The sequence below is a fragment of the Pleurodeles waltl genome, chromosome 8, assembly GCF_031143425.1.
Source record: "Pleurodeles waltl isolate 20211129_DDA chromosome 8, aPleWal1.hap1.20221129, whole genome shotgun sequence".
NCBI classification, from domain to species: Eukaryota; Metazoa; Chordata; class Amphibia; order Caudata; family Salamandridae; genus Pleurodeles; species Pleurodeles waltl.
In genome coordinates this window covers 1,147,972,408-1,147,994,231 of record NC_090447.1, presented here as the reverse complement: position 1 = coordinate 1,147,994,231, position 21,824 = coordinate 1,147,972,408, and the positions used below count along the sequence as shown (strand labels likewise).

The window sequence follows — 21,824 nt, the reverse complement described above, 5'->3', positions numbered from 1 at the left end:
GTATTCACAAAGTGCTTAGCAGTAGTAGCAGCCTACCTAAGAAGACAACATATTCATGTCTTTCCATATCTAGACGATTGGCTAATAAAATCAAGCAATCGTACACAATGCCAAAATCATACACGTTACGTGATAGAAACCGTGCGCACCCTAGGTTTTTCTATAAACTAAAAAAAAGTTACACCTTCAACCAGCACAAGTACAACCGTATTTAGGTGCTATCCTAAATACTCAACTAGCTCTAGCGTATCTAAATACACAAAGGATACAAGATTTTCAAAATCTGATTACACTTCTACAACCAAATCAACAATACACTGTAAGATTTGTCATGAAAATCCTAGGAATGATGGCATCTTGCATTGCAATAGTTCCACACGCAAGATTAAACATGAGGCCCTTACAACAGTGCTTTGCACAACAATGGTCACAGGCACACGGTCAACTTCAAGATCTAGTGTTGATAGACCGCCAGACACATATGTCCCTTAAGTGGTGGAATCGCAGCAATTTAATCAAAGGGTGGTTATTTCAAGACCCTGTGCCTCAAACCATAGTTACAACAGATGCATCAATGATTGGCTGGGGAGCTCACCTAAACAATCCCAATATTCATGGGCAATGGGATGTCAAACAGAAGCAGCTACATATAAACCATTTAGAGTTATTAGCCGTGTTTCTTGCCCTAAAAGCCTTTCAACCTCTTCTCAGACAGAAGAATGTTTTTTATCAAGACAGACAACCATGTATTATCTCAACAAACAGGGAGGGACACATTCATCTCAACTGGCCCTTTTTTGCCCAAAAAATGTGGAAATGGGCAATTCACAATCAAATTCATCTATTAGCACAGTACATTCCAGGGATAGACAATCAGTTGGCAGATGTCCTCAGCAGAAATCACCAACAAACACACGAATGGAAAAGATTTGTCTATTATTGTCAATCTAAAAACTTAGATCCTCTTACAGCATCAATACAAGGCATTGTATGCTATTTACTTCATTTGCATAAATCAGATTTAGCATTTTCCTCAATAAAAATACACCTTACTGCAATATCTGCATATCTACAAACTATTCAACATAGCTCTTTATTTAGAGTTCCTGTCATTAAAGCTTTCATGGAAGGCTTAAAAAGCATCATTCCACCAAGAACACCACCAGTTCCATTTTGGAATCTAAATATAGTGCTTACAAGACTTATGGGATCACCTTTTGAACCCTACACTCTTGCCAAATTAAATTTCTAACATGGAAAGTTGCCTTCCTGGTGGCAATTGCTTCTTTAAGAAGAGTAAGTGAAATACAAGCTTTTACTCTTGAGGAACCTTTCTTCCAAGTACACAAACACAAAGTTGTACTAAGAACAAATCCAAAATTTCTACCAAAAGTAGTCTCACCATTTCATATCAATCAAACAGTGGTACTGCCAGTCTTCTTCCCACAGCCGGATTTTGTGGCAGAAAGAGCTCTACATACATTAGACCTCTAAGGAGCTCTAATGTACTACATAGACAGAACTAAACAATTTAGGAAAACAAAACAACTTTGTCGCTTTTCAACAACCACATACAGGCAATCCTATATCAAAACAAGGTTTAGTAGGATGGACTGTAAGTTGCATACAAACATGCTCTAACAAACCAAAAACACAACTTGTAATCACCCCTAAAGCACATTCTACACGAAAGAAAGGTGCAACAATGGCTTTTTTTTAGGAAATATACCAATGGCTGAAATATGTAAAGCAGCTACATGGTCAACACCTCATACATTTACTAAACACTACTGTGTGGATGGATTATCACAACACGCCACAGTAGGACATGCTGTTCTGAGAACATTATTTCAAACAACTTCAACTCCTACTGGCTAGCCACCGCTATTTTAGGAGTACAAACTGCTTTGTAGTCTATGCATAGCATGTGTATCTGCAGCTACACATGCCATCAAACGGAAAATGTCACTTACCCAGTGTACATCTGTTCGTGGCATGTTGTGCTGTAGATTCACATGCACCCTCCCTCCTCCCCGGAAGCCTGAGGTCGTTTAAGTTACAAACATTTGTACATATTTATATACATTTACATTTGCATTTTATCTCTTTTTTTACTTATATACTTTATCACTCCTTCCTTTACCCTCTGCGGGAAAACAATCTAACAATGGAGTCGATGACCATGCGCAATGGAACCGAGAGGAGGAGTCACTCGATCCCGTGACTCTGAAAGACTTCTTCGAAGAAAAACAACTTGTAACACTGTAGTGTGGTCAGTTTTATGTATCCTTTGCGCGTTAGCTTCAGGCGTTAGGCCTTTGTGCACTTTGCCCTGGATGTGTTTTATTCCTTTGCTCGCAGCATAGAGCCTCTGTGCACTTTGCTCTAAATGCTTTTTATTCAGCTTCATACTGTTATTTTTCAAATAGCCAGTTCTACGGTCTTGTTTTATTTTTTATATCACACTGTTTAGCCTACTTCAGCACTGGAGTTTTCAATAACACACATTCTTGTTCACTCTGTGCTTCAGTCAAGGATACAGTCTGGTACATTGCCGATAGACGTGGTAGGAGTTTAGTCTTTGGCATTCTCACGTAGGGACATTTTGTGATCATACTGACATGTTAGTTATAAAAACTCTTCCTTGTCCTAATACAAGGAAGAGGGAGATTCTGACCAGGGAAACACAACTAGACGCTGACTGCCTCGTTGCAGATGCTGAACCAGATCACAGGCCTTTGCTCAGGTATGAGGGTTGATGGCTTCCCATGGAATCTAAAAGGCAAGTTAGAAGCTTAACATGCTGTGCTCGAAATAGAACTAACAGAGAGAGTAGAATTTATTAACAGCATGATAGCGTTATTCTTATGTTTCACTCTCCTCGTGACTATTGCAATCCTACTGTGTTGTATGGTTCTGGTTATTGCAGCTCATGCCTTAATATCTCAAATACAGTCGTTTTATTAAAACAATCTATAAAACTCAAACTGCCTTTGTCATTTGTATATGAGATCATACTGTAAATGAGAGAGCTGGTTTGGATCTGAGTGACCACGACTTCCCTGAGAATTCCAAAGATGTCATGCGCTCGGCTGCCCCTATCTTCCCCTCGGGAGAGATGAGGCACTGCTAGTTAGCCGGAGCAAAACCGGATTTGGGGTGACAGTGGTCCTTCCAAGTGGGTAAGACTTAGTCCCCCACACCAGGAACAACCCTGCTACCTAGAAATCCAGTAGTCTCATTTAGGATAATGAGAGCCCACGCGACAACACTCCAAGCCCAACACTAGATGTCGGAATCGATATGCATAGCATGTGAATCTGCAGCACAACATGCCACGAACAGATGTACACAGGGTAAGTGACATTTTATATATATATATATATATATATATATATATATATATATATATATTTATATAATACATACATATATATGTAGGTTCAGGACATCAACTGAATAATTGACTAAAACTAAACACTTGAGAACACTCCCAAGTCGCTATGAAGATTCCCATAATGTGTCACATGATCTAAAGGGCTAAATGTTAACTGGATTTCTAGTGTGCTCTTCGTTCCAGTAGTTGTTTATTAGTTCTACAAGATTTACGTATGTAGTATAATCAGTAAATGACATCACAGTCATGGCGTTCCTGACATCTTAGCAGTGTGTATGTAGGCTGATTGCCACAGTTTATGGAAAAACATACCACTACAAAAAAATAATTATAGAACTGAGCTCAACCCGAGGGTTAGCATGCAAACAAATAAACAACCATAAAACTTTCCTCATAAGCAAAGTGATAGCCCGCTAAAGCCTGCTCATTCATAATTGAAAGGTGACATGCTCACGGAGCGTAAATAAAAAGTAGTTGGTCAGACAACATTAACACCATAGTTCGACTTCTCTCTCACAGTAATCCCATGCAATCAGTCTGCCAGCCATCCAAAATTCCGAAGTGCATAATGCCCACTCATTCGCGGAGGGTGGATATCTGATATGGCTTTCATTTCTTCTAGGTAGCTATCCGGTTAGTATATTCTGTGCCCGCCTTTGTTTAGACGGCCTGATAATATATCAATCTCCCCAAACGCCCTCCTGCGAATGTCCTTCAACCAATCTCTGATTGGCTGCACCGATGCTGCCTTCCGGGACCTTGTGATGTCTTTTTGCCAGTATTAGTGCCAATTCTCTGAATTTATACACATGCTTAGTTTTCTTTGACCAGACTATCAGCTCTTATAGGCACATAGTTCTCATTCGTCATTAGCCAGCCTGCTAGCTCTGACACACAGTTAAGTACTTCATCCCAGAACCGTGAAATACCCGGGCAGTGCCATACCATATGAGGGAAACCTGCATTGTCCTACCCACATCTCGGGGATGTGATTGTCGTTGCCAGGAACATATGATGTAGTTGCCTCGGGGTCCGATAAGTGTGGGGTAGATAAACTGGACATATCGGAGCCTCGATTTCCTAGAGATCTATTTAACAGTATTTGAACATGTCGCCCATTGCCTTCAGCCACTTCAGACCACTCCAATTATTCCCACCATCCAGTCTGTAAGAGCACTGCATACAAGAAGGTGACCGCATGTCTGCAGAGGCCGTTACCTGGAGAGACTGCAAAGTTATAGGGTTCTCAGTGGCCACCCTGCAGACATCCACAGCCCCGCGCACCAACGTATTATATAGCTGAAATTGGGCAGTGTTCCTTCTGTAAACATGTGAGCCCACACCCGAATGGCTTAATGTGACCATGGCCATGTGTCATTGTCAGTGTCACACATTCCCAGAAAGACCGCAAGGGCAATCCTGGCAAAAACAGTAGTTTCCCCCAAGCTGCCTCGCATGCATTTCTTCTAGCTCCAGTAGCTGATTTCAATAGTAGGTAAGTGGTAACTCACCTCCTGTCTGTTCCCAAAAGCCAGGCAAGTTTTTGAGGCCTAACCACGTGATTTCTGACGGCTCATGTTTCTGGGTCTGCAGACCCTGCCAGCCTCCTCCTGCCCATTATAATTGCGCTACTTAATAATAAAGTCCATAGCTGGGGGCACCCAGACCACCACCCATTAGTGGGGGGTATAATTTAGTTATCAACACTCTGCGTCCCACTCAGCACCCCCAAATTCTCCCCCTTTTGTGTAAAAAAATAAATAAATTGTTATCCGTTTCTCCCCTCATGGCCAAAACCTTTGTAAATTGTTTTGTTTCTCATCTCAAACCAGTAACTTATTGGGTGTCTACCAAAGAGGTTTAAGAGTGGATCAGGGAACAGAGGTAGCCACCTACAATGTAATGGATAATATTCTCAGGATATTGAATAATGGAAAGACTAAGTTATAGGTCCTTCTTGACTTGTCCTCAATTTTTCATACCGCAGGTTACAATAGTCTGATTAAACTCCTTGAAGTCACTTTTTGTTATTGAATGCATAATGCTAACATAGTTTGCATCTGTCTGCAAAATTGATCATAAATCATTAAAGGTATCTTTCCTGTCTGCCCCTTTGAAGTCCCTCAAGGTTCATACTTGCTGTAGGAAGCTGGCTTTCTTTATGGTGCACTAAACTGAAGTACACTGTGCAGAAAGTCCAGTGGATCCCCAATTGGTACTGCAGAGACGAAAGTATACAGGACTAATGCTCTACTTGTGGTGGTGTAGGCGAGCTTCTCTTAGGGTAGTGCTAAGCATTTGTTGTAAACACATAGGCAATAAATGAGGTGCACACTCAATGCGCAAATATGAAACCAATCTAGAAAAATAAAAAATGTTTTATATATTTCAAACCTAAGAACTTTGTAATCAGGTAAGTAGACTTTTAAACATAAATATTGTGCAGTTTCAAAATTAAACACAGTGCTATTTTCAGAGTTCTCTCAATGTTATCCTATGGAGGAAAAACAATGTTCAGCAAGCACAGGGTTAACGACGACTTACAAAGCCAATGTGCGGGAGTTAAGGGAAGTACTGGGCAATGATTAGAACCACACCAACAGATTACACTGGGTGCACTGGGGCAGCCGGGTGCAGAAGTGCAGTAAGGCATCGGGTGCCCAATGGTTTCCTATGGCAGTTTGGTCCTCGCAAAGATAGGCTGCAGGCTGTGGCTAGGAAGCCAGTCGGGGACAGCAAGCAGGCACGTCAAAGATATGAGATGTCCAGGAAGGTAGGTGTACCGTTGGTCTTTGTCTCCAGGGCCCAGGCGTGACTGATGCAGGGTTGTCCTTTGGTGTCAAGTTTCACCGTCCGGGAGTACTTGTGGCTTGCATGCAGGTGACTTGATGAGTCCAGGAGAGGTGTCACTCAGGTGGACTTGGGTTCAGGACAACTGGGGAGCCCTGCTGGCACTGTTGGTGGGCTTCTCAGCTGGTCGGGCCATCGGGTGCAGAGGTCACCTCAGTTGTCAGGTCTCCAGGTTGCAGAGTCCTTGTTGGATATGTTGTTGTTGAGCAGGTCTGCTGCTTACTGGAGTCTGAGTCTTTTTAGAAGGCAGGCAGGCAGGCTTCCTGGGTTTTCGTTTCACAAACCTCCTGTAGTACCCAGTCAAGCCAAGGAATGCTCTGAATTAAGTCTGGGTTGTTGGAGCTACCCAGTCCAGAATTGTCTGGATCTTCACTTGTAGTGGCTGAACTTGTCATCCACCTACAAGGTGGGCATGTATACAGCCTGGGCCTGCCCTACCTGGCACTTGCTTGCCTTGATAGTGAGCCATGCCTTTCACAGGGACTCATCAATGTGGCTCAGGTGAACCTGCCAAGTAGAGCTAAGGATAGCAATATCATCAAGATATGCTGCACTAAAGGCCACTAACCCAGCCAAGGCTTTGCTCACCATCTGTTGGAAGGTGGCAGGGGCATTCTTCTGTCCAAAGGGCATAACAGTGAACTGATAATGTCCATCGGAAGTGGAGAATGCTGACTTTTTTTTTTTTTGCTCCAGGGGTCAGACCTATCTGCCAGTACCCTGATGTGAGATAAAAAGTACTGAGATATTTGGCTGCCCCTAGTCTGTCAGTAGGTTAATGAGCCCCACGAGTTGGGTGGGCATCTGTTTGGGTCACAACATTGAGACCCCTATAGTCCACACAAAACCTCATTTCTTTCTTTCCACACTGGAAATGAGGTTTGGGGACTTGAACAACTGGGCTGGCCTAGGGGCTCTCAGAGTGCTCAATGACTCCCAATTCCAGCATCTTGCTGACCTCAGCTTTTTGATCAGAGTGTCTATATATAATATGTTTTTGAAAGGCAATCTGTCTCCAGTGTCGACATCATAGATACACCATGTAGTCTGACCAGGGGTCAAAGAGGAGAGCTCAGCATACTGATGCAAGATTTGCTTGCACTCAGTCTGCTGTTGGTCAGTGAGGGTTTCTGAAAAGACCACTCCCACAACTAAGCCATCTTTTAGGTTGCTGGAAAGGAGTTCAGGGAGAGGTTCACTCTCAGCTTCCTGTCCCTCATCAGTGACCATAAGCATGGTCATCTCGGCTCTGTCATGAAAGGGTTTCAGGCGGTTTACATGTATCACCCTTTTGGGGCTTCTGCAAGAGCCAAAGACCTTTTCTTTCTAAGATGGATTACAGTCCACTCTATATGTCCTGGAGGGCCCTAGGAGTCAAAGGCTTCAAGACCCACACCTTCTGCTCTCTGTGGAACTCCAACAGTGCAGCCTTATGGTCATACCAGAGCATCTGGAGCTCTTGGCTGGCCTCAAGGTTTTTTTTATGTCTTTTATAATGTTCTCATACATTATAGAGCAAAGGCCACGTACATAGTCCACTATGTCTTTCTTTGGTTCTCTGAGAGGCCTCTCCCATCCCTCCTTAGCAAGCCAAAGTGCCCCCCCCTCACAGGATGCCCAAACAAAAGTTCAAAGGGGGAAACCCCTACTCCCTTCTGTGGCACTTTCTTGTAAGCAAAGAGCATGCATGGAAGTAAGACATCCTGTCTCCTTCTGACTTTTTCAGGGAATCCACCAATCATTGCTGAGTGTCTTAATTCTCTCAACAAGACAATTGCACTGTATAAGTCATACCACGTTCAGTGCACATGTGCTTCAGGTAGCCAGACATGAAGTTGGTAGCTCTGTCTGACACCACCTCCTTTGGAAAGCCCACTATGGTGAGTACATCAATGAAGGCTCTAGCTACTGCAGGGGCAGTATTAGGCCTCAGGGGAATTTCTTCAGGGAATCTGTTCCCTAAGGCTGTTGCAGGGTCAAGGGGACCGAATATGTCAATTACAACCCTCTCGAAGGAAACCCCAACCACTGGAAGTGGAACTAAAGGAGGTGGCACAGGAGTTACTAAACTCCTTTACCTTCTGAGACATGCCTGGCCAGGACTCCATGTTTTTGCCTGGCCAAGATGCACAGCTAGGGGGATATCATGGGCCAAAGTGAGAAGAAATGTTCTAAACTGTTGAGGCACTACCACTCTCCTAGTGGCACCCAGTTTGGGATCTCTGGCCTCATTGTAAAGAAGTCCCTCCTCCCAATACAGGGAGTGCAGAATTATTAGGCAAGTTGTATTTTTGAGGATTAATTTTATTATTGAACAACAACCATGTTCTCAATGAACCCAAAAAACTCATTAATATCAAAGCTGAATATTTTTGGAAGTAGTTTTTAGTTTGTTTTTAGTTTTAGCTATGTTAGGGGGATATCTGTGTGTGCAGGTGACTATTACTGTGCATAATTATTAGGCAACTTAACAAAAAACAAATATATACCCATTTCAATTATTTATTATTACCAGTGAAACCAATATAACATCTCAACATTCACAAATATACATTTCTGACATTCAAAAACAAAACAAAAACAAATCAGTGACCAATATAGCCACCTTTCTTTGCAAGGACACTCAAAAGCCTGCCATCCATGGATTCTGTCAGTGTTTTGATCTGTTCACCATCAACATTGCGTGCAGCAGCAACCACAGCCTCCCAGACACTGTTCAGAGAGGTGTACTGTTTTCCCTCCTTGTAAATCTCACATTTGATGATGGACCACAGGTTCTCAATGGGGTTCAGATCAGGTGAACAAGGAGGCCATGTCATTAGATTTCCTTCTTTTATACCCTTTCTTGCCAGCCACGCTGTGGAGTACTTGGACGCGTGTGATGGAGCATTGTCCTGCATGAAAATCATGTTTTTCTTGAAGGATGCAGACTTCTTCCTGTACCACTGCTTGAAGAAGGTGTCTTCCAGGAACTGGCAGTAGGACTGGGAGTTGAGCTTGACTCCATCCTCAACCCGAAAAGGCCCCACAAGCTCATCTTTGATGATACCAGCCCAAACCAGTACTCCACCTCCACCTCCACCTTGCTGGCGTCTGAGTCGGACTGGAGCTCTCTGCCCTTTACCAATCCAGCCACGGGCCCATCCATCTGGCCCATCAAGACTCACTCTCATTTCATCAGTCCATAAAACCTTAGAAAAATCAGTCTTGAGATATTTCTTGGCCCAGTCTTGACGTTTCAGCTTGTGTGTCTTGTTCAGTGGTGGTCGTCTTTCAGCCTTTCTTACCTTGGCCATGTCTCTGAGTATTGCACACCTTGTGCTTTTGGGCACTCCAGTGATGTTGCAGCTCTGAAATATGGCCAAACTGGTGGCAAGTGGCATTGTGGAAGCTGCACGCTTGACTTTTCTCAGTTCATGGGCAGTTATTTTGCGCCTTGGTTTTTCCACACGCTTCTTGCGATTCTGTTGACTATTTTGAATGAAACGCTTGATTGTTCGATGATCACGCTTCAGAAGCTTTGCAATTTTAAGAGTGCTGCATCCCTCTGCAAGATATCTCACTATTTTTGACTTTTCTGAGCCTGTCAAGTCCTTCTTTTGACCCATTTTGCCAAAGGAAAGGAAGTTGCCTAATAATTATGCACACCTGATATAGGGTGTTGATGTCATTAGACCACACCCCTTCTCATTACAGAGATGCACATCACCTAATATGCTTAATTGGTAGTAGGCTTTCAAGCCTATACAGCTTGGAGTAAGACAACATGCATAAAGAGGATGATGTGGTCAAAATACTCATTTGCCTAATAATTCTGCACTCCCTGTAGGTCCCGTGGGAGCCACTGATATATCTCCTTTCTTGATCAGCAGCTTGCTGTCTCAGGCCTGCAGGAGTGGGTCAGGTGTTTTTTTGTCCCTGGCACAGATCGTCCCTAGAGGGTCCCTCTGGTCCATGGAGCTCTGCCGTGTAAGGCCTAAGCTCCAGGGCTCGGTTTCCTCTGGGTTTGCAGGTTTTCTCCCCGAGGATAGGGAACCTGTTCTGTGATCTGTTTTGAAGCTGGTCCCCAAGTCTTCTCGGCCTTTCTCTTGGTAGGTTAGGCGATTATTCCAGATTCCTACTCTACATTTTCCCCTTGGACCTTGCTCTAAGCCCTTGTTTCTACACAAACCCATTCAGGGAAAACCAGCATAGCTGCATGGGTCTATCTCTTTCTTTCTACCTCAGCCATGCTGATGGCTCCAGATCATTACTTAATGGAACATTACACAGGGATTGTAGGAGATCCCACCATCTCTTCTAGCCAGTTAAACCTCCCCATTCTAAGGATACCTTCGACATGGGATGTACCTTAACCTGAATGTCTGCGTTGAGCACTGAGTATGGCTCACCAGTCAGATACTGGTCTGAGCACACCAGTTGCTCAGTCACCATGGTGTCACTGGCACCAGTGTCTTTCTGGGCTTCAACTTGAATCCCATTAATATGAGGTTTTTATCTGTATCTGTCCAGATTACTGGGCCAGACAGCCAGGGCAGCTACACCCACCCCACCCTCTGAGACTACAGTTGCCTCAGTAGGCTCACTGACATGGTCACGGCCTACCTGGAATCCTACCTGGAGACTTACCACTACAGTTGCACTAGATGTTTTCTTTTTGTGGGGACAGGTCTGGACTCCAGTTTGGTGTCGAAGAGCCTTGCAATGATGACACTAAGCCTTTTTTGAATCTCAATTTTACACTCTGTACCCACCCTTGGACCTTGAGGAGTCTCAGGGCCCACCCTTGTGTGCAGGATTTTGGGGGCCTTTTGAAGACTCTTTATTTTTTTCCTTGTTTTGGTTACCTTCTTTCCCTTGTGAGGGCTTTTTGGCCCCTTTCATGTGGTCCCCCCGACCAGTGGAAGTTTTGGTCACCCATGTTTTGACCCAGTAGCCTGCCTGCCTTCCCCAACTCTTGAGGAGAAAGTGGACCTAGGTCTACCAGGAACTGCTGTAACGTTTTCTGCACACAATCATTCAACAGATGCTCTTTCATTATTAAACTGTAAAGACCTTCATAATCGTGCATTTTGCTACCTTCTAACCAGCCTGCTATTGTCCTCACTGAGAAGTCCACAGAATAAACCAAGGACTGACTCTGGGTTTTTCGAGTCTCCCTGAATTTCATCCTGTACTCCTCAGGAGTAAGCTCAAAGCCCTCGATCAGGGTATCCTTCATGAGGTCGTAGGACCTTGCATCTGCCTCATTGAGTGTCGGGAGTCTATCCCTGCACTTTCCTGAAAACAGTTCCCACAGAGGACGGCCCCAATGCTATTTAGCAAGGTTCCTTGCAACACAGGCCCTCTCATAGGCTGTGAACCAATTGGTGAAATTATCACCTTCCTCCTATTTGGGGACAATCCCGTTGGGGATTTTAAGGTTACAGTGCTCTACTCTGTCCCTAATTATAAAATTGCTGCCATCATGCATGGCTACTAAAATAATTTATCTTCTCTCTCTATTGCTAGGATTCTGTCTTCCAGGACAAGTCTCCTAGCTAATTTCTCTTTAAGAGAAACTCCTTTTCTGAGAGTGTTTCTCTGGACTTTGAGTACTCTAGAGGGAGGTGTCCTAGACACTTTGGGTACAGATTAATCTCTTTGAAGTGGTGGAGGGCCCCTTTCTTCCTCCCCACTTGAGTTGTGTTGATCCTGCTTTACAGGATCAGTGGCCTCACCAGAATGATGGGCCTGTTTATGATCTGCCAGTAGCACCTGGAGCTTCGCACTAATAGGGGTTTAGCCTGTTTTTATTTTGTACCCTTTACAGAGGGCTGTTACCTACTTGTTGGAAAGCTGAAGGTAAGGGGTGACGTTGAGCTCTACCAACCTGTCCTCTGAGGTACTCATTATTGTACTAAACTTGGGAACTTTTTGAGCTAGAGAAAAATCCTAAGACAGGTTTTTGTAGTGCTGACTGAAGTATGTTTTTACTGTTAAGCTACGGGTCCCTAACAGTACTTTTAAGAATTTTGAAAAATACCCAATGCAGAAATACAATTTATCTAAAAGAAATTTTTGGATTTACTTGTGTAGTCACTTAGTGACCAAGTGGTATCAGCAAATGCAAAGTCGCAGACTCCACCACTGTTTCACCAATGTAGGAAGCTGGCGCTCTATATAGTGCACTAAACGGAAGTACACTGTGCAGAAAAGTTCAGTTGATCCCCAATTGGTATTGCAGAGGAAAAAGTAGATAGGACTAATGCTCTATTTGTGGTAGTGTGGGGAAGCAGTTAAGCTTATTGTAGGGTTGTGCTAAGCATTTGTTGTAGCCACAGAGGCAATGAATGAGACACACACTCAATGGGTAAATCTGAGACCAATCTAGAAAAATAATTATTTTTATAAATGTTTCAAACACAAGAACTTTGTAATCAGGTAAGTAGACTCTTAAACATAAATAATTTGCAGTTTAAAAAATAAACAGTGCAGTATTCAGAGTTCTCTCATTCTTATCCTATGGAGTAAAAACATTGTTCAACAAACACATGGTTAACAACGACTTAAAAAGCCAATATCGGGGAGTTAAGGTAAGTATTGGGCAATGATTAGAACCACACAAACAGATCACACTGGGTGCACTGGGACAGCCGGGTGCAGAAGTGCAGTAAGGCATTGGGTGCCCAATGGTTTCCTGTTGGAGTTTGGTCCTCGCAAAGACAGGTTGCAGGCTCTGGCTAGAAAACCAGTCAGAGACAACAAGTAGGTAGGTGGAAGACTTGACATGTCTAGGAAGGTAGGTGCTCTGTTGGTTCTTGTCTCCAGGGCCCAGGGGTGACAGATACAGGGGTGTCCTATGGTATCGAGTTTCACCGTCTGAGTACTTGGGGTCAGAGGGTCCTTTGTGTTGAGGTTGCAGGCGTTGTGGCGGAGACTATCAGGGATAGACTCGAGCTCTTAGAACCCGGGGACGTCGTTGGCATGGATGACCCACTTCAGCGGGCTTGGATGCAGTGGTAGCTGTTTGATTTTCTCTATCCAGCAGGCTGTGGGAGAGGGGACCTGCATGCAGGGGCTGCAGGCGACTTGGATGAGTCCAGGAGAGGTGTCACTTGGGTGAACTTGAGCTTAGGACAGGTGGGGAGCCCGCTGGCACTGTTGGTGGGGTTTTCATTGGAATAAGGTCATCGGGTGCAGAAGTCACTTCAGGTGTTGGGTCTCCAGGCTGCAGTGTCCTTGTTGGATACTTTGTTGCTGAGCAGGTCCGCTGCTTACGGGACTCTGCATCTTTTTAGAATGCAGGCAGGCTTCCTGGGTTTCTTGAAGCTGCAGGATGAGTCTTTTTGTGCTGAGTCTGTTGAGACCAGCAGGCAGGCAGGAAGGTTTGGTACTGGGTCAGCTGTTTTTTCTTTCTCTTCTTCTGTGGGGGCAACTCTTCTTTGTCCTTCTTCTTCGTAGGTAGTCAGGATCTTAGTTCTAGGGTTCAGACGTGCCACCTAAACATTTAATATAGGGGTGTTACAGGGAGTGCCAGGCAGTAACCATTGGGCTGACTACCTTTAAGATGACTACACCCTTTCCACTTTTGCTGGGAAGAGTGCATAACCCTAAGCCTAGTGGCCTAATTCTTTCCAAACAAGATGGAGGAATTTAAAAAGTAGTGTCCACTTCAGCTCGTCCACCTTAGGGGTGGGCCTGGCATGAAGTGGACACTCCTCCTAATTTAATTAATTTTCCCACCTGTGCTGCCACCAAAAGTGGGGTCAGGACGGGGGGTTGGTCATTTTCACCATTTGAAGAGACCTGGATTGCATTTTAGTGGCAGCATGGCCTTTGAAGCTCTCCACCCTGGAATGTCCATCCTGTTCTGGACAAGGTGCTATCACCTCTGCACAGAGCAGGTCTTTGTTCTGGGCATCTAAGAGCACTGGCTTTCACCTCAGGGGGTCAGAGCTCGATCTAGGGTGGCTGCACTGGTTTGAACCGGTCAGTGAACACACCAGTAGCTGGGTAGGTTTTCAGAGGGCCCCACTAAGGTGCCCTCTGTGTGCATTTTTTAATAAATCCATCACTGGGGTCAGTGCTGGTTTATTATTCTGAGATGTTTGATAGCAAACACTACAGGATTCAGAGAAGCCATCATGTAGCCATCATGTAGCTGAAGAACTCTTAGTGATCAGTGTCCAGCACATGCTTTTAAAATTGCTGCCTTGTGCACTTACTGTGTCTCAGAATCAACAGAGACATAGTAAGAGCATATCTACTCATGCATATATTCCCTCACATGTGCCTGGATGCACCCTGTCTTAGGGATGACCTACACCTGGCACATGCAGTGTTAGGGGACCTGGCACACAGGCGTATGTGACAGGCCATGTTTTGATTGAGTTTGTTGAGGGTTCCTGGGCACAATTTAGAGACTTTACTTATTACCCCAGGGGTACCATTTACTAGGGACTTTCAGTGGTAGCTAAAGAGTTTGCTAGTTGTGCAAAACAACTGTGCAGTTTTGGGGAAAGAGATCTGACACCAGGGACCTGGTTAACAGGGATCCAGTGCACTACCAGTCAAAATCACACCAGAAACCATGCAAAAAGTGGGGAGTGACCATGCCAAAAGAGGCACTTTCCTACACTTTCCCACTGCTTTTTGGTGTACACATCGATCCCTTTAGCAGTTTATTAGAATGCCTTGGTGTAAATTTACGGTGACATACCAGTGATACTTAGTTGCAGCCAAGTATCTCATCTTCGAGTAGTATATCCACCTAGTGAGAGATGCTTGTCTAAGATCTAACAGGTGGATAATAAATCACTGTGTGCCAAAAACAGGCTTTTACCTCCTGTAATATGCACCACGTGACTCAAAATTGTATTGTGCAATGGACCTTTGCAGGCATTTCTGTACAAAATTCAAAATACATGCGTTTCTCTTTTGAACACTAAACCAAATCACCACGTTTACAACAAGTCCACGGCTGTGGGTCCACAATCCCAACGAAGGCTAATTAAAGCTAATACATCTTTTATAACAGTACTCAATGCATCAGTCAAGTCACTAGCCCTATCAAGAATTGACTATGGAAACCTGGTATTATTTGATATCCCTAACATTGGGCTTAAGCTGCATATCTCCTCTCTGGTTCCCACAGGTGTTATATATTACACCAGACCTAAGGATAAGCTAGCTCCAAACTCTCTCTCACCTACAATACGGTAAACAAATACACCCCTAAATACATGCCCTTCAAACTGAAGATCTCTAGAGGGAAAATTTGATTAGGCGCAATAAATCACTCTGCCATAACATCCTTGTGTTTCAGATGCAGAAAGGCCTCTCCTAATTATTTGAGGCTATGGTCCAGGTCTGTGGAACCCTATTGTCCTAAACTGCAGGAGGGCCTCAAAGTATTCTGTTCTAACACTTCCTAAACTGATATCTCAGGCACTTCAAATTTACCCTTTCACTGACTTTGCGTGCTATTTCACAAGTGGGCCTATTGGGTCTGTACTTTGTCTTGATGGAATTCTGTCCTTACCGTGTTAAGCATAAATCTGCTGAAGCACTACAAAATGTAAGATTCAGCCACTTGTTATCCACTAGCCTCTTTGATTATACCGACAATATTGATACCACCATGCTACCAGATTTCTTCCTATCTTTAAACATAAGCTTTCTGTTCCAAATAATTATATATCCTGCTATCTGCTTGGGGTTTTAGCTGGCCTTTCCCTTTGAAGTGTTTTATTCACATGCTACTGTCTAATTTGTTGAATTAAAACTGTTCTATTTGTTGTTCCTCAATAAAGTATATGTACATTGACTTACCATCTGATGTCTTATGTACTCGAACCTTACTGTATTGTCATACATGACTGGTATGTAATGTTCGATGGCATCTGTTGCTGCAGATACACATGTTGTGCACAGTCCGCCATCTGGTGTTGGGTCGGAGTGTTACAAGTTTTCTTCGAAGAAGTCTTTCGAGTCACGAGACCGAGGGACTCCTCCTCTTTGCTTCCATTGCGCATGGGCGTCGGCTCCATCTTAGATTGTTTTTTTTCCGCCCTCGGGTTCAGACGTGTTCCTTTTCGCTCCGGGTTTCGGGACGGAAAGATAGTCAAAACTTCGAAAAATTACGTCGGTATTGTTTAGCTCGGGATCGGGATAGTTAGAATCGACACCGAATCGCGAAGAGCTCCGGTAGCCCTTCGGGGTAATTCCGATCCCCCGTCGGGGCCTGGTCGGCCCGACCGCGTGTAACATCGACACCGATGGAACGGACCCCGTTCCGATTCTGTCCTAAATGCCACAATAAATACCCATATACGGACCAACATTTGGTCTGTAACTTGTGCCTGTCGCCCGAGCACAAAGAAGAATCTTGTGAGGCCTGTCGTGCGTTCCGGTCCCGAAAAACGCTCCGTGACCGTCGGGCCAGAAGACTACAGATGGCGTCCACGCCGACAGAACACCGAGAGTTCGAGGAACAAGGAGAAGAGGAGGAAGCCTTCTCCATCCATGAAACTGACTCAGATGAATTCGACGTCGACGAAACTGTGAGTAAGACGTCGAAAAGCACTCAGCACAAGAAAATAGACAAGGCCCAGGGGACGCCACTGCCAACTGGCCATGGCTCGACCCATAAAGGTGACCGTCCATCGGCACCGAAAAAGGCCGAAATGGTGCCCAGATCGTCCGACTCGGGTCGAGACACAGGCACGCAACACTCTCGCGACCGAGAAAGTGTTGCCGAAAAAGATCGACGCCGAGAAGGCGGAGCCGACGCTGCTCGACGCAGAGACAGCGGCACCGAGGATGATCGACGCCGAGAAGGCTCGACTCCGAAAAAGAAGAGATTTGCCTCAGAGCCGAAAACAAAAAAGGACACAGTTTCGGTGCCAAAACAACCAGCAACCGAAATCACTACCGGCTCATATTCAGAGGAACATTCATTGTCCTCTCAAATGCGTAAGCACAGGTTTGAGGAGGAGCTACAGACTACTGATGTAGACCATACACAAAAGAGGATCTTCATCCAGAGTGGAACGGGGAAGATTAGCACTCTTCCACCAATCAAGAGAAAAAGGAGACTAGAGTTCCAAACTGAACAACTAACACCACAAGCAAAGGTGGCAAAGAAAGCAACTCCGCCACCCTCTCCTCCACCTGTAACTCAAATATCACCGGCACAAACTCCGTCACATTCACCGGCTCACACCACCATGAGCCAAGATGACCAGGATGCTTGGGACCTATACAACGCACCAGTGTCAGACAATAGCCCAGAGTCATACCCTACCAAGCCATCACCACCCGAGGACAGCACAGCGTATGCGCAGGTGGTAGCTAGGGCAGCAGAATTCCACAACGTGGCGTTACACACAGAACCTGTCGAGGATGACTTCCTTTTTAACACCCTCTCCTCCACCCATAGCAACTACCAAAGCCTGCCTATGCTTCCGGGAATGCTAAGGCACGCGAAGCAAATCTTCAAAGACCCCGTGAAGAGTAGAGCAATCACTCCAAGGGTAGAGAAGAAATATAAAGCACCTCCCACAGACCCTGCTTTTATCACCTCTCAACTGCCACCAGACTCAGTCGTGGTAGGAGCAGCTCGCAAGAGAGCCAATTCACACACATCGGGCGATGCACCACCCCCGGATAAGGAAAGCCGAAAATTCGACGCAGCTGGGAAAAGGGTCGCTGTACAAGCTGCCAGCCAGTGGCGCATCGCCAACTCTCAGGCGCTCCTAGCGCGCTATGACAGAGCCCATTGGGACGAGATGCAGCATCTCATCGAGCATCTACCCAAGGAATTTCAGAAGCGGGCAAAACAAGTGGTTGAGGAGGGACAAAACATCTCCAATAACCAAATACGCTCCTCTATGGATGCAGCGGACACAGCTGCAAGAACAATAAACACTGCAGTTACCATCAGAAGGCACGCATGGTTGCGCACATCTGGCTTTAAGCCAGAAATACAGCAAGCGGTACTCAACATGCCGTTCAACGAACAACAATTGTTCGGACCAGAGGATGACACAGCGATTGAGAAGCTGAAAAAGGATACTGACACAGCCAAGGCCATGGGCGCGCTCTACTCCCCGCAGAGCAGAGGCACTTTCGGCACCTTCCGTAAAACAACATTCAGAGGAGGGTTTCGGGGTCAGGCCACACAAGCCAGCACCTCACAATCGACACCGTCTACCTACCAGGGACAGTACCAAAGGGGAGGTTTTCGGGGCCAGTACAGAGGAGGACAATTCCCGAGAAACCGGGGGAAATTTCAAAGCCCCAAAACCCCAACAACCAAACAGTGACTTACAGGTCACTCAACCCCTCCACATAACACCAGTGGGGGGAAGAATAAGTCAGTTTTATCAATCATGGGTGGATATAACAACAGACACTTGGGTCTTAGCAATTATCCAACATGGTTATTGCATAGAATTTCTACAGATCCCTCCAAATATCCCACCCAAAACACAAAAAATGTCAAAACAGCATTTAGACCTCCTAGAAATAGAAGTTCAAGCACTACTGCAAAAAGAAGCAATAGAACTGGTACCATGTACGGAAATAAACACAGGCGTCTATTCACTGTACTTTCTAATACCCAAAAAGGACAAAACACTGAGGCCAATCTTAGATCTCAGAATACTAAACACCTACATCAAATCAGACCACTTTCACATGGTCACGCTACAGGAAGTGTTACCACTGCTAAAGCAACAGGATTACATGACAACCTTAGATCTCAAAGACGCGTATTTCCACATACCGATACATCCTTCGCACAGGAAATACCTAAGGTTTGTATTCAAGGGAATACACTATCAATTCAAAGTCTTACCGTTCGGTATAACAACCGCACCAAGGGTGTTTACCAAATGCCTAGCAGTAGTAGCCGCACACATCAGAAGGCAGCAAATACACGTATTCCCGTATCTAGACGATTGGCTAATCAAGACCAACTCGTTAACAAAGTGTTCACAACACACAGAGTATGTCATACAAACCCTCCACAAACTCGGGTTCTCCCTCAACTACACAAAATCAAACATTGTGCAAAATACAGCACTACTTAGGAGCGGTAATCGACACAACAAAAGGATTAGCCACTCCGTGTCCACAAAGGGTTCAACATTTTCACAAGGTCATACAGGCCATGTATCCAACACTAAAAATACAGGCAAAAGTGGTTTTAAAACTCCTAGGCATGATGTCCTCATGCATAGCCATTGTCCCAAACGCAAGACTGCACATGAGGCCCTTACAACAGTGCCTAGCATCACAATGGTCACATGCACAGGGTCACCTTCTAGATCTGGTGTTGATAGACCGCCAAACATACGTCTCGCTTCTATGGTGGAACAGTACAAATTTAAACAAAGGGCGGCCGTTCCAAGACCCAGTGCCACAATACGTGATAACAACAGATGCTTCCATGACAGGGTGGGGAGCACACCTCGATCACCACAGCATCCAAGGACAATGGGACGTACATCAAACAAAACTGCATATAAATCACCTAGAATTACTAGCAGTATTCCTAGCGCTAAAAGCATTTCAACCCATCATAACCCACAAATACGTTCTTGTCAAAACAGACAACATGACAACAATGTATTACCTAAACAAGCAAGGAGGAACACACTCGACACAGCTATGTCTCCTAGCACAAAAGATATGGCAATGGGCGATTCACAACCACATTCGCCTAATAGCACAGTTTATTCCAGGGATCCAAAATCAACTAGCAGACAATCTCTCTCGAGATCACCAACAGGTCCACGAATGGGAGATTCACCCCCAAATCCTAAACACTTACTTCAAAATTTGGGGTACACCGCAAATAGACCTATTTGCAACAAAGGAGAACGCAAAATGCCGAGACTTCGCATCCAGGTACCCACACAAACAGTCTCAAGGCAATGCCCTATGGATGAACTGGTCAGGGAAATTTGCATACGCATTTCCCCCTCTCCCTCTCCTTCCATATCTAGTAAACAAATTGAGTCAAAACAAACTCACTCATATTAATAGCACCAACATGGGCAAGACAACCTTGGTACACAACACTACTAGACCTGTCAGTAGTACCACACGTCAAGTTACCCAACAGGCCAGATCTGTTAACACAACACAAACAGCAGATCAGGCATCCAAACCCAGCATCGCTCAATCTAGCAATCTGGCTCCTGAAATCCTAGAATTCGGACATTTAAACCTCACTCAAGAATGTATGGAAGTCATAAAACAAGCTAGAAGGCCATCCACTAGACACTGCTACGCAAGCAAATGGAAAAGGTTTGTTTGCTACTGCCATAATAATCAAGTTCATCCATTACACGCATCCCCAAAGGATGTGGTGGGATACTTACTACACTTACAAAAGTCAAACCTAGCCTTCTCTTCCATAAAAATACACCTTGCAGCAATATCTGCATACCTGCAGATTACTCATTCAACTTCACTGTTTAGGATACCCGTCATTAAAGCATTTATGGAGGGACTAAGAAGAATAATACCACCAAGAACACCACCAGTTCCTTCATGGAACCTTAACATTGTCTTGACAAGACTCATGGGACCACCTTTTGAACCCATGCATTCTTGTGAAATACAATTCTTAACCTGGAAAGTTGCATTTCTCATTGCCATCACATCTGTAAGAAGAGTAAGTGAAATTCAGGCATTTACAATACAGGAACCTTTTATCCAAATACACAAAAATAAGGTTGTACTGAGAACCAATCCTAAATTCCTACCAAAGGTTATTTCACCGTTCCACTTAAATCAAACGGTAGAGTTACCAGTGTTCTTCCCACAGCCAGACTCAGTAGCTGAAAAGGCACTACATACATTAGATGTCAAAAGAGCGCTAATGTACTACATCGACAGAACAAAGGAGGTTAGGAAAACAAAACAACTGTTTATTGCATTTCAAAAACCTCATACAGGAAACCCAATATCAAAACAAGGTAAAGCCAGATGGATAGTTAAGTGCATCCAAACCTGCTATCTTAAAGCAAAGAGACAACTGCCCATTACACCAAGGGCACACTCAACCAGGAAAAAAGGCGCTACCATGGCTTTCCTAGGAAATATTCCAATGCACGAAATATGTAAGGCAGCCACATGGTCCACGCCTCACACATTTACTAAACACTACTGTGTAGACGTGCTATCCGCACAACAGGCCACAGTAGGTCAAGCCGTACTAAGAACTTTGTTTCAGACTACTTCCACTCCTACAGGCTGAGCCACCGCTTTTGGGGAGATAACTGCTTATTAGTCTATGCACAACATGTGTATCTGCAGCAACAGATGCCATCGAACTGAAAATGTCACTTACCCAGTGTACATCTGTTCGTGGCATTGGTCGCTGCAGATTCACATGTGCCCACCCGCCTCCCCGGGAGCCTGTAGCCGTCGGAAGTTATCTTCAACATCTGTACATTTGTATATATATATATATATATTACTTAACCTTAATTTGTACATACTTATTCATTCCATTGCATGGGCACTATTACTAACACACACAACTCCTACCTCACCCTCTGCGGGGAAAACAATCTAAGAT

General features: G+C 44.7%; 1 protein-coding gene across 3 annotated transcripts in view; it reads left to right on the top strand.

Moving 5' to 3' along the window:
* RB1 (RB transcriptional corepressor 1) overlaps nucleotides 1–21,824 on the top strand; it is a 776,914-nt gene that overhangs the window by 315,193 nt on the left and 439,897 nt on the right. The gene's annotated exons all lie outside the window — the stretch shown is intronic.